Source organism: Meleagris gallopavo, chromosome 1 (genome assembly GCF_000146605.3).
Source record: "Meleagris gallopavo isolate NT-WF06-2002-E0010 breed Aviagen turkey brand Nicholas breeding stock chromosome 1, Turkey_5.1, whole genome shotgun sequence".
In the NCBI taxonomy this organism is placed as follows: domain Eukaryota; kingdom Metazoa; phylum Chordata; class Aves; order Galliformes; family Phasianidae; genus Meleagris; species Meleagris gallopavo.
Genome location: NC_015011.2, coordinates 134,213,533 through 134,228,330, shown reverse-complemented (window position 1 = coordinate 134,228,330; position 14,798 = coordinate 134,213,533). Strand labels below are relative to the sequence as shown.

The window sequence follows — 14,798 nt, the reverse complement described above, 5'->3', positions numbered from 1 at the left end:
AATAAAGCTTCAGATTTCAATAGCTCTAAATCAGGAGGAAAAGCCACATCGTTTTTCCAGCCTGAGTTTTGATTTTGAAGAGTTTAAACCATTCTGCCTGCTTTTTGGACCCAGAACGTGAAAATTTGAGGATGCATCTGCGTGAATGCATTAGATCAGATAAAAAGTGATATTGAAGCGAATCTCCCAGTCATCCCAAATCTCCCAGTCATCCCTGCTTGCTGCACTTTGATTCACACCAAAGAGTGCTGAAACACAAAATGCTTTCCTTATGAAACCCCACCGTGGATCTTGGGAGCATTGTGCAGAAGGACAGCCAGGCACAGCAGCTTACAGGCACCAGGAGGTAAATGCTTTCTGGCTCTGCTGGCCACCAGGTGTCTGGAAGGTCTCTGAATGGCTGACACCCGAGCTGGCACAGCACTTGCCTATCACCAACCCACAACCAAATGGATTAAATCGGTTAAGGTGGCAGCCAGAGAGTTCCAGTGAACGGCTCCGTGCCCATGTGGAGGCAGATGACGAATGATTTTAGAAGAAAAGTATGAAGTTGGAGTGAAAGCTTAGTGAGAGTGAGGCAGGAGGAGGCAGTGCATCTTTTGAAGCTCCCGTGTGAAGAGAAGTGAGGGAAGCACCGTTCGTGGCCCGCGTGCAGCCTCCCAAGAGGGCCGCTGCCCCTGAGGCGTTTTCGTGGATTGAAGCCCTCCGAGCAACTTGGGGGCGGGGCTGAGGCAGCACCGCGGCACAGGGCGTTTCCGTAGTGTAGTGGTTATCACGTTCGCCTAACACGCGAAAGGTCCCTGGTTCGAAACCAGGCGGAAACATTCTTTTTGCCCTTCAACTCCAACGCCGCCTGCTTTCGGCCTGCGCGCTCCTACCTGCGTGGAAACGCGCGGAGACCAACTTGCACACCACACCGCCCGAAAACGACCTCCAATTGCCCACGTTACAAGATGCACACGACAAACAACAGTGCGCGCTTGCAGACCAGAAGCCCAACCGTCTTCTCCGATGCATCAGCGGGGGGGGGCTGGCCAGCAGGGACTGGAAGGTGGGCTTTTTGAAATGGAAGGTCTGGAAAGTGCAAGAAAGAAACAGAATAAAAACTGCAAATACTGCAGATATTTCTTTGCAATAATTCAACAAGAAAATATACCTAAGCCTTACCCTTTCTTGAGTCATTGTGCTTCCTCCAAGTGCTTTTAAACACTGATGAAAGCATAGTAAATGTGGCAATCTGCTATGTTACCTTATTTAGTACATTGCCTTTAGGGTACATAAATGGATGTATCAGCAGCTGAAGGAATCTAATCTTTGAAATAAAACACTAGTGTGTGTTTATCTTTGGTAATGGGAGATTTAGATACAGTTGTTCTATCTATGCTAATAATTTAATAAATCGTGTATATTGACAGTTAAAGTGTTTCCAAGCTATTACAATAAATACTTTGCATTAGTGTATAGTCTCCTTTCCTGTAATTCAGCAACAAGTTGCTCCTATTGGTTTATCAGCATATTTTGATCTGCATGAGGCCATTTAGCTTTTCTGCTCTGACAGCTCTATGACAACGCACCCCCTCACTTAGCATTTCCCGATCCAGCTTGAGAGAGGCGAGTGGCAGAAGCTGCATCTCTTTCTCTCAAACAAAATTTCTATCAACAACCAAGATTACATGAAAAAGTGTGCTTACCAGATTGTCCTTGCAAAGGTTCTGGGTATAATTACTATTACCCTGAAATTATTTTGCAAAACGAAGTTCCATATATCAGTATGAAAAGGACTGAAACACGCATTACGTGATACATGCAAAAGAAAACTAACAAGAAAACCAACAGTATTTTATGACCTAATTGTAGAGCTGATGTGTATTTCTTGGATGTTGCAGGCAAAAAGATTTTCACTCGTCTCCTAGCAGCCATAGCCAGCACACAGTTTCTCAGAATCTTCTTGATTTCTATAGAAATATACATAGCTTAAAGCTAAACTTGAAGTCAGAACTGCTACGCAAACGCAGTACCTAAATTCAGTGTGAGGAAGGAAATTAGATGTTTTCTTTTGTATATTTCAAGCTTTCTCTGTAATGTTCTTTTTCTTTTCTTGCTTTTGTTACATCCTTGCTTCCTTGGTTATCTGTTGATCGTATGAATCGCAGTGGTTTTTAAATGTGTTTGTTGTTTGCTTCTTTCCTATATCCACAGCCTGATTTTGTCTCCATGGATTTTTGCAAGCAAGCCATTGCCGAACTCATTCTCAGCCCGTTCAGAGGAAATATCTTTTGTTGTTTTTTCAAATGTCAATCTTTCAAAAGATTTCTACATTCTCCGATGGATTTCTCAAGCATTCACTTAACAAGAGAATTTCTATCAAATAAGTGTTACCCTCACATAAAGCTATGTTTTCTTTTTCAAGATAGAACTTTCAATATACTGTATAGACTTTCAATATTGGAGCTATCAAAAACCATTTTTCTGGTCTGTCGAACAAAGAAACACCAATATTAGCCACAGGAAAAAAAAAAAAAGTGTTCAAAGTTGTATGTGCTTTTAAATTATCCCAGAATTGTAGAATGGTTTCGGTTGGGAGGGACCCATCTTGTCCAACTCCCCTGCCATGAACAGGGACACCTACAGCTCAGTCAGGGTGCTTAGAGACCCAACCAGCCTGACCTTGGATATCTCCAGCAACAGAGCATCCACCACCTCTCCAGGCAACCTGTGCCACTGCCTCGCCTCCCTTACTGTAAAAAACTCTTATGTTCAATCTAAATCTCTTCTCTTTTAGTTTGAAACCATTTTCCCACGTCCTGTCGCAACTGGCTCTGCTAAAGAGTCCGTCCTTTTCTTTCTTATAGCCCCCCTTTAGATACTGAAAGGATCTGAAAGGATGTTGATTTCCAGAGAGAAAAATGAGGTCTATTTCTTTTATAGTCTGCTTGCTTGAAGTGAAAGTGCCTCACACACTTTCATGAAGTTCTGCAAATAAAAATGACATATACCAGCAAATAACTACGTGTATCTATCATTGGTTACTATTCCACAAAATTCATCTTTTCTGCAATGGAAGGTTATTCATTTAATCAATAAATATTTCAAATTATTTTTTCTACTTACACTATCATAGCTTGGAATTGAAAATTATACTCAGTTATAATATCCCACCTTGCCTTCAGCTATTGCCTCTCCATTTGACAAGGTGACATTTCTACCAACTATATTAAGATTCAGGTTTGAGCTGAGTGCACTCAGGAATATATATGCTGTGATTATTCACTTTTTGCCCCTGAAAAGTGTGTATTTTTTTCTCTTCAGATGTATTGTCACAGTTTAGTAGCATTTTTGACACATGAATCTACATTAAAAAAAAAAGTTCTTCACTTGTTTGTTCCATTGGGGTAAAAATGTGGATATCTAAGTACTGTGTTTGATTTAGGAAACCATCTTTATTCTTTGCTATTCATGAATGCCACAGTAGCCATACTAAACCGGTCTCCAAACAATCTCGCATTTAAAACCATTTCTGTATTTTGTTCAAACACAGGAGATTTTTGTATCCTATTAAGGATCCCCAAGGGTTTCAGAAATTAAGAAACATCACACCTACATTAATATTTCCTGGTTCAAGGCACAGCCGTGAAGTCTGCATAAGAATCTCATTATAAATGAAATATTTGTAAGTATTTTCTAGTAAGCAGCTAATAAAGTAATTAATTTTGCTTTGCAACACCTACTGGAGACTGGCCTTCCTTTTTTAGAAATCTTTTCAGCTATGTTCACTGAAGTTAGAGACAAGATACTGTCCATATTTATTTGTTCAAGAATTTTAGCTTATTTCAGTCAATTTAATTGGTCTAACTTGACCGAAATGATTTCTACTCTATTGTATATTCAGAAGGATATAGCTAGACTCAATGTAATTTATCTGGGGATTAACTGTGAGCTTAATGGAGATTCCTCTGAAGGGTAACGCCAGAGCACAGAATTCCTGCTTCTGCCAGAGTTTCCCTGTGGATGCTCTCCAGCCCCTCATCTAGTTGCTCTTGTCATAGCTCTGAAAAAAAAGTGGTGGGGAAAAGGGTTTCAAACAGATCTCGAGGATATCAAGAGGGTAGATTTAGACTAGATATTAGGATGGAGTTCTTTACAGTGAGGGTGATGAGACACTGGAACAGGTTGCCCAGTGAGGCTGTGGATGCACCTTCCCTGGAAGCATTCAAGGCCAGGCTGGATGGAGCTTTGAGCAATCTGGTCTTGTGGGAGGTGTCCCAGCCTATAGCAGGGGATTGGAACTAGATTTTTGTAAAGGTCCCTTCCAACCCAAACCATTCCACTCCATTCCATTCCACTCCATTCCATTCCATTCCATTCCATTCCATTCCATTCCATTCTATCTTTTTGAGGTTATCTAGAGAGCTCTTCAAGGGACAGGCTACCTATCAGTACGTAATATACAGGCTAATAACACACAACAGAATTTTACAAATTTCTGACTCTGCACAGAAATACCAGATATAATAGGTTCTCTTCTGTTCTCAGACTGCCCATCAGGGCATTTTTTAAAAGATATTTAGAATTGGTTAACATAAAGCCCCACATCCTTTACAGACAAGTGAGATAGAATCAGAAAAGTGCCCATTGTCAAGGTTTCAGAACACAAATGCAGCTTTATAATCCTGGTGTGCCCATCTCATACCTCTCTCCTTTCTGCTTTACTTTTATTTCTCATCATTTCTTCTCTGTTATTCCAGATCATCAGCAGTCTGGCCCTGTTAGCGTTCTTCAGGCCAAAAGCTGTTACATACAAATTGCACCTCATACATAGAAATGGTGATTGAAAAATTGCTTTGAAAATACTGTAACTGGAATGAGAAAAAAAAAATACCCTCTATTTATCCACTGTTAAATTCTCCTTATCTTTAGTATAGGTAAAACAATGTTGCTAGTGGCACCTGGACCCCTTCTTATACTGGTTGATCTATAGAGCTGGTAGCAAAGGGTCAGTTTCTTTACCTCCATTTAGCACTGGTTTTGCAAAAGTCGTATGGATTTTATGGCACTTTCATAAAATCAGAGTAAGATTTTTTTGAGGTTTATTGACCAACTCTTTGGGAAGGACCATTGAAAAAATGCTGGAAAATAAAATAGTTGTTAAAGTTGTTGGATTTTTCCTTCATCTTAACTTCTCTTAAAGACTTAAGAAGTGGCCCACATTATAATTCCTCTAAATGCAAGAACATTTTTTCTGCAAGATTAAAGTAAACAAGGGAAGCTCCAGTATCAGACCCAAACCAAGCAATGCCTTTTACAGGTTTCAAAGAATAATTGTATTTGTTATACATAAGAATACACAGAACAGTACCTACTTGTGTTTTCTTCCTTTTTGTGTGCAGAATTGGCAAATGCTTGTGGGTTTCCCTTCAGGAAAGAATTGCTTCAATGTTTCCATATTTTTAATCCAAAGGGTATAATTTATTTCTGCAACATGATTCCTCTAGAAGAAGTGGAAAGCTTAAAGTGAGTGAGAGCTTTTCCACAGCTCTTCAACTGATTGTTCATGCATCCAACGGGAAAAGCAGCACCTCCAAGGGGAGCAGGAGATAAGATGAAAGCCCTCTCCAGGCTGTTTTCATGCCTTTACCAGTAAATCAGAGTTCAGCCTTCCAGTAGCTGCTTGGACTTAGGACAAGGAACAGAAAGTTTGTAAAATGTCCCATCATTTAACTGCAGTTAATGACAAAAATGTGCTATCCCACCCGCAAGGAAGGCCTGTAGCGAACCTTCTGCAACACAGTGTGTGTAAGCCTACATACACAGCTACAAACTGAGTCAGGATGCCACATGAAATGTAACACTAGACTTAAATCGTATTTAATGAAGCAAACTTCAAAGAAAATTGAAGCTAGAGCTTCTCTGGAATTTTTCAGTAAAACTTTTTTCCAATAGGCATTCTCTGAGGATAAGCAAGAAGCTTTTGTAGAATTACTTTACTCTTAAGTAAAATCATTTGTTAAGGGCCACAAATGGAAGACTGCTCTATCTGCCTCTCTTGATACAGTGTGAGGCCTTGAGTGCTGTTCTGGTGGCTCCACATCTCGACTAAGCAACGATGAAAGCTTTTGGTTTCTGATACGGGTTCCTGAAGAGCTGAGACTGACATGAAAGCACAAATGGCTTGTGAGGATGAAAAACAAAGGAATTGAAGGTGTTTCTGAATTGGCAAAGGCAGGACAAAATTGGAGGGAAAAAGGAGTAACTACACAGTGTGCACTGCATCAGTAGAAGTTTCAATGATTTACTGTTGTGAGTACATCAGAAAAGCAGATACACAGTTTTAGGAAATGTAGTGACAGAGAGAAATCTACCAAGGTGTAAAGCTACCAAGGTCCTGGTAGAATTTTTTTTACATCTTCTGTGAATTGTTCATATGGTTTATCTTCCTTCCCTTGCTGTTGATTTGAAATATATAAACCAAAATGGATGGAGAAGATCTTTGTTGTACAGAATGTGGCTGATGAATGAACTGCTAAGCTAAGACAGCTTGCAGGGGTGTTGTCTGACCATTTCTGACATTAATTATTCTAAATGTGAAGTTTCACGTAGTTCCGAGCCATGCTGCCGAATATAAGTTCCATTCTTCCCCATATTTATGCTGCATACACATTTTCTGTGAATGCTGGTACTGTAACTAATGAAGCATGGCAGTGAGAGACGCATAGTCAGAGCTAAAATTGCTTTTGCTGATGACTTTGATTTACTATGGAATTATGTTGGAACCAGACTGACACAGTTGGACTGTTAAGTTTTAATTGTACAAGCAGCAATCCCTTGCTGATGCTGCAAAAGTAAATGGGCACATCTGAATATTTTTAAAGACCTCAAGGATTAAGCTAATGAACTGATGAGGTTCTGCAGAACAGAATCTGTGAAGGCTGCTCTAATGGAAACAACGGCAATAACAAACCATTTCCTGCTCACATTCTAGGAAGTCTTGTATGAAGCCTTATGTATGCTGAACTTCTTTGATTATAGGGTCACAGATCTTTTTGTTGCCTACATCAAACAGAATATTCAATTTATATCAAACACTATTCTACCAAAAAGGACAGAACAAAATGCATCTAACAGAATTGCTTTGCAGCCTGAATTAATATTAAATGGAAAAATGAGAAAATATCATTGCAGAAAATCAGCAGAGGTAGAAAGGCAATCAGAGCTGTCAGCTCATCTAATAACAGTCCCAGAACTAAATGAGGTCAAAGTGGAGATCTTCAGTGAGTTTCACTGCTTTTTGGATCAAGGTTCCCAGTTTATTCCTCTTAGCAGCGCTTTTTCACATGTTCTGATTGATCGGCCATCTTACTCTCAGCTCTCTGCATTTGGCTTCTCTGTACATAGAAGTTCAAGGTCAGGAGATGCCTGAACAGCATCTGCTGAAAGTTTCCTGCCAGATGTGAAAAGAGGCCATTTACTTCATTGAAAATTTATGATCCAGGAAAGTCATCTAATTTTGTGCAATCTAATCTAATCTGTCAGATTTTGAGGCAGGACCCATTGCCTGAAATTCTGCTTGTGGCAACTCTGGAAGAATGAAGCAAAAATGACTACATCAGGCTTTTATCTGTGTAGAATACCGGAACTAGGGATGGGGTTTGTCCATAGCCAGCTGTAGGCATCTATAAAGTAAATGGCTGCGTGTGACGTAGAAACATGAAAGTCTCTCACATGCTAATGGAGAGAAATAGCTATTTACAGGGAGTACTTCATCTGACATGCTTTGTTTGTCTACTTTAATATTTGTGTCTACTTCATGTGATTCATCTGTTTTGGTCTACTGAACGTTAGAGGAGCCTTAGGTGACCAGCTCTGATGAGCTATTACATAAAAATTGAAGACACAATAATGGTGAGCTAAATGTCTTTTTCTTTTCCAAGATGAGAAATAAAACATAACAGGATGCTCTGGAAATATCTACCACCTGGATTCCATAAAACTTGTGGTGATGGCCATGAAAGCGGAATTCTGGAAGGAAAAGGGGGGGTTGTTTCTGTAGTCAGACACTGAGACTGTTTATCTAGTTTGTGACACACATAAATCTACTTGTTTGTCTTCCCAAAGGAGATTCAAAGTCACGTTTTCTGCATCTTGGTATAGTTTTTCATCTGAATATAAACACGATTTCCTTTCAAAACTCTGCCTTTTTTTGAAGACTCAAAACTCACCAGATAAAACATAGAAACTGATCTCTTACCTGATAGGAGAGAGGTTTTCATTATTCTGGCCCGCATTTTGAAAGTCTTTCATTTACTTATAAACTGGAAATTCAGAGTTCATTACCAAACCCCAGAGATTGTGGAGGACTTTGGTTAAGGTCTGGTGTAAATTTCCCTATTGTTGCTTCTTTGACATTGACAGCTGCATTGCAGAGAAAAGGCTTGCTATAACATCTACTTCCACCTACTGGCACACCAAGTATTCTTCTATACAGAATGTTTGTATGCTTTCTCTCTCATTCTTTTGGCAGGAATGTTTAAAAGACTAAAACATCTTCCCGCAGCTAAAAGCTTTGTTTATATCATGCCATTGCTTCTACTTTCAAACAGTGCTCTATATTGTTTATCTCACTCAGAAGCCTTGAATTTAACACGTGACACATCATTATGTACATTACGATTTTCTCCTTTAATTACAGAACCACAGAATCATTTGAGTAAGAAGGGACCCTTAAAGGCCATCTAGTCCAACCCCTCTGCCATGAACAGGGACACCTACAGCTCAATCAGGGTGCTCAGAGCCTCATTCTTCCTGACCTCAGATGTCCACCACCTCTCATTTTAAACTTTCTTGTTATTAAAGAGCTGTTCACTTTGATTTTCCATACATTTAATATTACAGAATACAATTTCCAAAGTAAGATTTTATGCCAAATGCTCCTCTTGAAAGTTCAGGGTACAAATTGTACATAATCTGAGACAGAATCAGCATTACTTAGCTTTCTTAATTTCCTCATTCTAAAATTGGCAATGTAAAAATAACCTCAGAGTAGACATATTTAAGGTGGGGAAAAGCTAAACACAATGAGAGATTTCTCCAGCTCAGATAGAAATGGTTCCAGAGACATACATTCAAGGTGGGAACAGAAGTGCTGCGTTCCTGTACTACCAAGATCTGAGGAATTTGAGTTTAGTTTAGTCATAGATTTTCCTCACATAAATCCATAAACAGTTTCCAGGCCACTCAAGGTCACAGAATGCATACATTAAAACAGGGCTTTATATGAAGGAACAGGAGGAGGATAACCAGACTGCACATTTTTGCATATTTCTTATTTTCAATTATATCTGGGAAAGAGAACATCATAGATTAAAAGTTTATTGTGATTAATTTCTCATATGGAGTGAGAAATTACAAAAATAGTCAATTATTTGCTATGGTGTGGGAGTTTTTGAAGGTGTATTTTTCCAAAATTGCTTTACATTGATTCAAGGCCACTGTGGAATGAGATGATGACCACTTAGATATTGAAAACTACATAAGAGACATAAAAGAATGAGTAAAATAAAAGGTCAGTTACTGCAGATAAATGTTCACATGTTAACTCCTACTCTGATTATCTTGAATATCTTTATGATGAAAATAAATGAGCTTGACGAAATATGTTGAAAATGTTACCTCTATTCAAGTATCGTGGGAAATGCCAGAAAATAACATAATTAGGCATCATGATCACAAATCAAACGTATTATAAATGAGAACAAAATAAGCAGTTTCAGATGAAAGGTTTGGTTAGTAACACGCCACAGAAGGAATCACAAGTAATTTTTGTGTAAGAAGCAAAAGGCACTTTTGATATAAAATTACAATAAAACATAAAGATGTCCATCAATTAGAAACAGATAGAAAATGTGCTAGCAGGAGAGGTGAACCAAAAGTATATTTTAAACTCTCCAGGAAGTTCATAATAATAATTCAGGCAAAAATAACCACCAAGAAGTAACTTCTGAGTAGATCTATTTAAGGATAATGCTGCAAAGGGGAATGCTTAGTTTCAAAGGCAGAAAGTGGTCCATTACTGTGAGATTCTTGCAATGCATGGCTTTATGCTTTCTTAGACATGCAGCTTTTACCTATACTTCCATGACAATAAGTAACCTCTTCTGTCAGTGAATCTCCATTCATTGTAACTGAAGATCGTATCATGAAATCTTTCTTGGAAACCTACAGAAATTCACCCAAATTTCTCTCCTCCAGGTAGGTTCTAGCAAGGATGGCTTACTGTGTCTCTTCCCAAATCCTTACTGAAACTCGTTCCAGTTTTATTTCTGTGATGTTTTGAAATCTTCTAAATGTCAGCTAAATTCATCAAGGTCTATTTTCTCAATTTACCTAACACTCACCATTAATATATTATTCTTTCCCTTTCTGCTAGCAGCATTTGGTAATTTGAAGAAAAGTATATGAATGGTTGTAAAATGCAAGAATAATCTCCACCCTTCTTTTCCTCCTTCCTATTTTTTTTTTTTTAACCTTTCAGTGCCTCTTTTTGCAGCAGTTATAGTAACCTGGATTTCCAAATCATCATTAGCAGCAGCACTACAGGTGGTATGTAGCATAATGTCAGACTAACACCTAAGTTCAGATACGAAGGAAGACCCAAATGTATGATGTATTCAGGTACATTTAGCCATATAGCCCTTGTCTCGCCGATCAATTTTCATGTGTGGCGTCACTAAAATTAATGAGGTCGCTAACAAGTACACATTTAGTTTCTACTTAGGTCTAAGTTAATTTTGAGTTTTAGGGGGTAAGTAATCTAAATGTATGACTGGAAGGCTGATTTGTTTGACAGGCTTTGCAAGTACCTTAAAGCTTTCTTAATATGCACGAGTGCTCACATCTGCAGGATGTGAGTGCACGAGCAAGTGGAGCTGGAGGCTCTAAGTGTTTATGCCTCATCAAGATGTGCTGTATGAAATGATGCTTGCTGCCAGTTTTTCCATCTGTGCTCATTACTTTATATGGCTGTGCTGTGGCCATTTTTTGAATGCAGATCCCTGTCTTTAAAACACCTGGTTGTGTACTTTAGCTTGGCAAACAGGCTTATTTCCACTGACTGGTATAAAACTGGAATAAATGAAAACCTAAGAGAAAGATTTAAAACTGGTTATAATTACGATCTCCTTTACATGACAAGCTTTATTTTGACCTGTAAGTCAAGAAAGTGTCCTTTTGCTCCATTCATGGTTACCTGCTAGTAGAGCACACAAAACTGTTCTACATGGAAATAACGCATTTGTGCGCTATGCTGTTAATAGTGCATATTTTGAAATGTAAGGAAGGTAGTTAAGAAATACACAGGCTGAATAGTACAACACTAATAATGTGATGCTGGCACAAGAACTAGATCGAATTGAAGTGCAGTCAAAATAGCAAGAGGTAAGCATTACCACATGTGTGTACCATTTATACACAGTGAATAGGTTTGGAAGCTCAAAGATGTGTTTGCCAATAACTTCAATCAAATCTTTCTATGTAGTGCTTGCCACGATAACATTCAGAATTGCGCTAGGCAGCTTATTATCCCATGGCTTCTTCATAGAAACTGTACTACTAACAGAATGGATGATATTGAAGATTTGACTTCTCAAAGGAAAATTGCAGGATGAGAATGCTGCTTAGGAGGACATCAATAGCATTATGGGAAGATGACTACATTGATCACACAGAGGAATTACACCACGGTGAAATCTTCAGCACACACAAAGTGTCTTTATTTTGTATCTATCCTCACTGTGAAGTCAGTAGAGCTCTTAACAGAAATACACCATTGTACTATAAATGCTGTGGAAATAAAGAGGAACACTTATCTGCTGTTAATCAAAGATACTTTGGGATACAACAGATAATAGGCGATGAACTGATTAAATATCACAGGGGGAAATATTCCACACATCACCTCAGAATGTATTTTCAAGACAGAAGGATATGCTATGTTAGAAAGTACTTTTTCCCCAGTTACAGCATTCATTTCCTATTTCTAAAGACATTCTGTTGGGCTATCTATACCTCTACCTGAACATTTTTGAAAAGATGTCACCATCAAATTTTTATATAGAAAGAGTTATTTCACATCTAACAGATTGCAATAGGTTAATCATAAGCTGGCATTCATAATGATATGGTGTATTTTTATCCCACTAGTTATATTTCCTATTACAATAAAATCTCCTCACTGAAAGACCCTTGTGGGTACACAGCCATCCTATTTAAGTGCTTGCCCTGATTAAGATCATTTCAAAGACAGATATTGATGCACTATTATTCCCTACTTTCCATCCATCTTTTTGCAGCGATTGCAGTGTAGAAATTATGAAAGGCAGAATCTTTAAAATCTGCACTAATCTAAAAAGTAGCTAAATATCATTTCACCCAAACGCAGCTCCACAGAATCTCTGTTACGTTTTCATGGCTGATCAAGGTTTTTTAGTTTACTGTTGACGATAATTGCATTGTTACAGAGCAGTACTAATGGGAGTCTCACTGAAACAAAAAGGCGAGCAGGGAGTGCAAACAGCTGAGAAACAAAGGAAGGAGAAAAACAGAACTCCTAAATTCTATCTCTCTTTTAATAACAGAATAGGATTTCAGCTTGGCAAGTAACGTAGATCAAGGGAAGTCGTACTACCCAGGATGAAACAGACCGTCAGGCTCAGCAGAGGCCATCAGGAATGACAGGGCTGGAGCGTGCCCCATGAGCAGAGACTCGGCCACAGGCGCTCATCCAGCTGGGACGGAAATGGCTCAGGGCACATCACAGCCACCCTACAGGCTGACAGGGGGCAGCCAGGCCCTTCACAACCACATGTGGCACGTGGAGGACAGATAACAGCAGTAAGCTAAAATAGGAGAGGCTTAGTCATACAAGGAAAAATGTTTTTTACCAGGACAACAGGCTGGATGTAGGATAGGCTGCCAGAGAGGTTGTGCACTCTCTGAATTTGAAAGTTTTCAATGTCTGACTAGTCAAAGCCCTGAGCAATCTGGTCCGGTCTCACAAGAGCCATGAGGACCTCTGTGCAGTGATCCAAAGACTTTGTAATGAAGGCAATCTCTAATTGTGCTCGAATAAAACAGGAGTAAGTTTCTTTAATGGCCATATAAAACAGAGATGCATAGACTTCACCACACTAACAGAAGATGACCAGACAGTCTTACTGGCTCCAGGATCAAGTCCAGCGAGTGGTGGTCAATGGCTCAGTGTTTGGATGGAGATCAGTGACGAGCGGTGTCCTGCAGGGATCTGTGCTGGGGTTGATGCTCTGTGATATCTTCATCAGTGACATCAACAATGGGGTCTAGTTTGTTGATGACACCGAGCTGTGGGATGCGGTCAACACAGCAGAGGCACAAGATGCCATCTGAACAGACCTAGACAGGTTTGAGCAGTGGGCCCAGGTGAACCTCAGGAGGTTCAACAAATTCAAATGCAAGATCTTGCACCTGGGTCGAGGCAACCCCTATTACAAGCTGGAAGATGAGAGGATTGTGTGCAGCGCTGCCAAAAAGACGTGGATGTATTGGTGGATGGGAGGATGGACATGAGCCAGCAATGTGTCCTCACAGCCCAAAAAGCCAACCATATCCTGGGCTGCACCAATAGAAGCGTGGTCAGAAGGTCAATGGAGGTGATCCTGCCCCTCTGTTCTGCACTGGTGAGGCCTCACCTGGACTACTGCGTCCAGATGCAGAGTCCTCAGTACAGGAGAGACACAGACCTGTTGGAATGCATCCACAGAAGAGCCACAAAGGTGACCCAAGGGATGGAACACCTCTTCTATGAGGACCAGCTGAGAGAGCTGGGGCTGTTCAGCCTGGAGAAGGCTGCGAGGTGACCTGATAATGGTCTTTCAATATCTGAAGGGGAGCTACAAGGAAAGAAGGGGCAGACTCTAGCAGGGTCTGTGGTGATAGAACAAAGGGAAATGGCTTCAATCTCATGGACATCTGTGGCACAGCAGCTCTTTGGGCAAGGCAGTGCCTACGTTCCACAGAGGGACCATTAGATCTCACACTGGGAAGAATCAGCACACAGATCTCAGTTATCCTGACATCTCTTCCAAATGGAGTCACTGAAAACATGCTAACAAGATCAAGCCATTCACAGCTATTTTCCTATAGTTGGAGCTATTTTCCTAAAAAAGTATAGCAACTATAATAGCATTCACCTTTTCCATATATCCTGACAACACTGAGAAGACTAATAAACATTTATCTTGGAAATTTGCCTGACGTCTGAAGTAAGGCTAATGGCTTTAGACTTGACTTGTTGGGTCATGAGGAAGAAGAAAGAGAGGAAGGCTTGAGATTCCCAAAAGGAGAAGAGTCCTATAAACTAGTGATTGAAGCACCACTGATGACAGGGGAAGGAGGGATTGTTAATCTCTCATCTCTTGTGATTACTTTTAAGGATCAAGTGATTAGTGCAGAATGAATAAACAGCTCTAGGCCACCTCCAGCTCAACATCCAAACGATACTGGAAATTGCCCAGACTTTGTATTTTGTTTCCACTACCAAGATAGCACTTGCAAGATGAGCATTGTGCCATGTGTCCTAACTCCTTCACCGAGCCTGCATTTTGTACCCTGAATTTTAAAGCTTTTGGGGTCAGCACAGTATTATAAGCCCCAAGAGACTAAGATGGCCCATTTTCAGCTGTATGAATTAAAATACATCTCAAAACCACTATGTTAAGAGAACTTTAAAGTTACAAAGTCAAGGACTGAAAAAATTAGGATAAGGTTCT

General features: G+C 39.7%; 1 non-coding gene across 1 annotated transcript; it reads left to right on the top strand.

Moving 5' to 3' along the window:
• The first annotated feature begins 751 nt into the window (after positions 1-751).
• TRNAV-AAC lies at positions 752-824 on the top strand. The gene has a single exon. It is a non-coding gene; the product is annotated as a tRNA-Val (tRNA).
• The last annotated feature ends 13,974 nt before the right edge of the window (positions 825-14,798 follow it).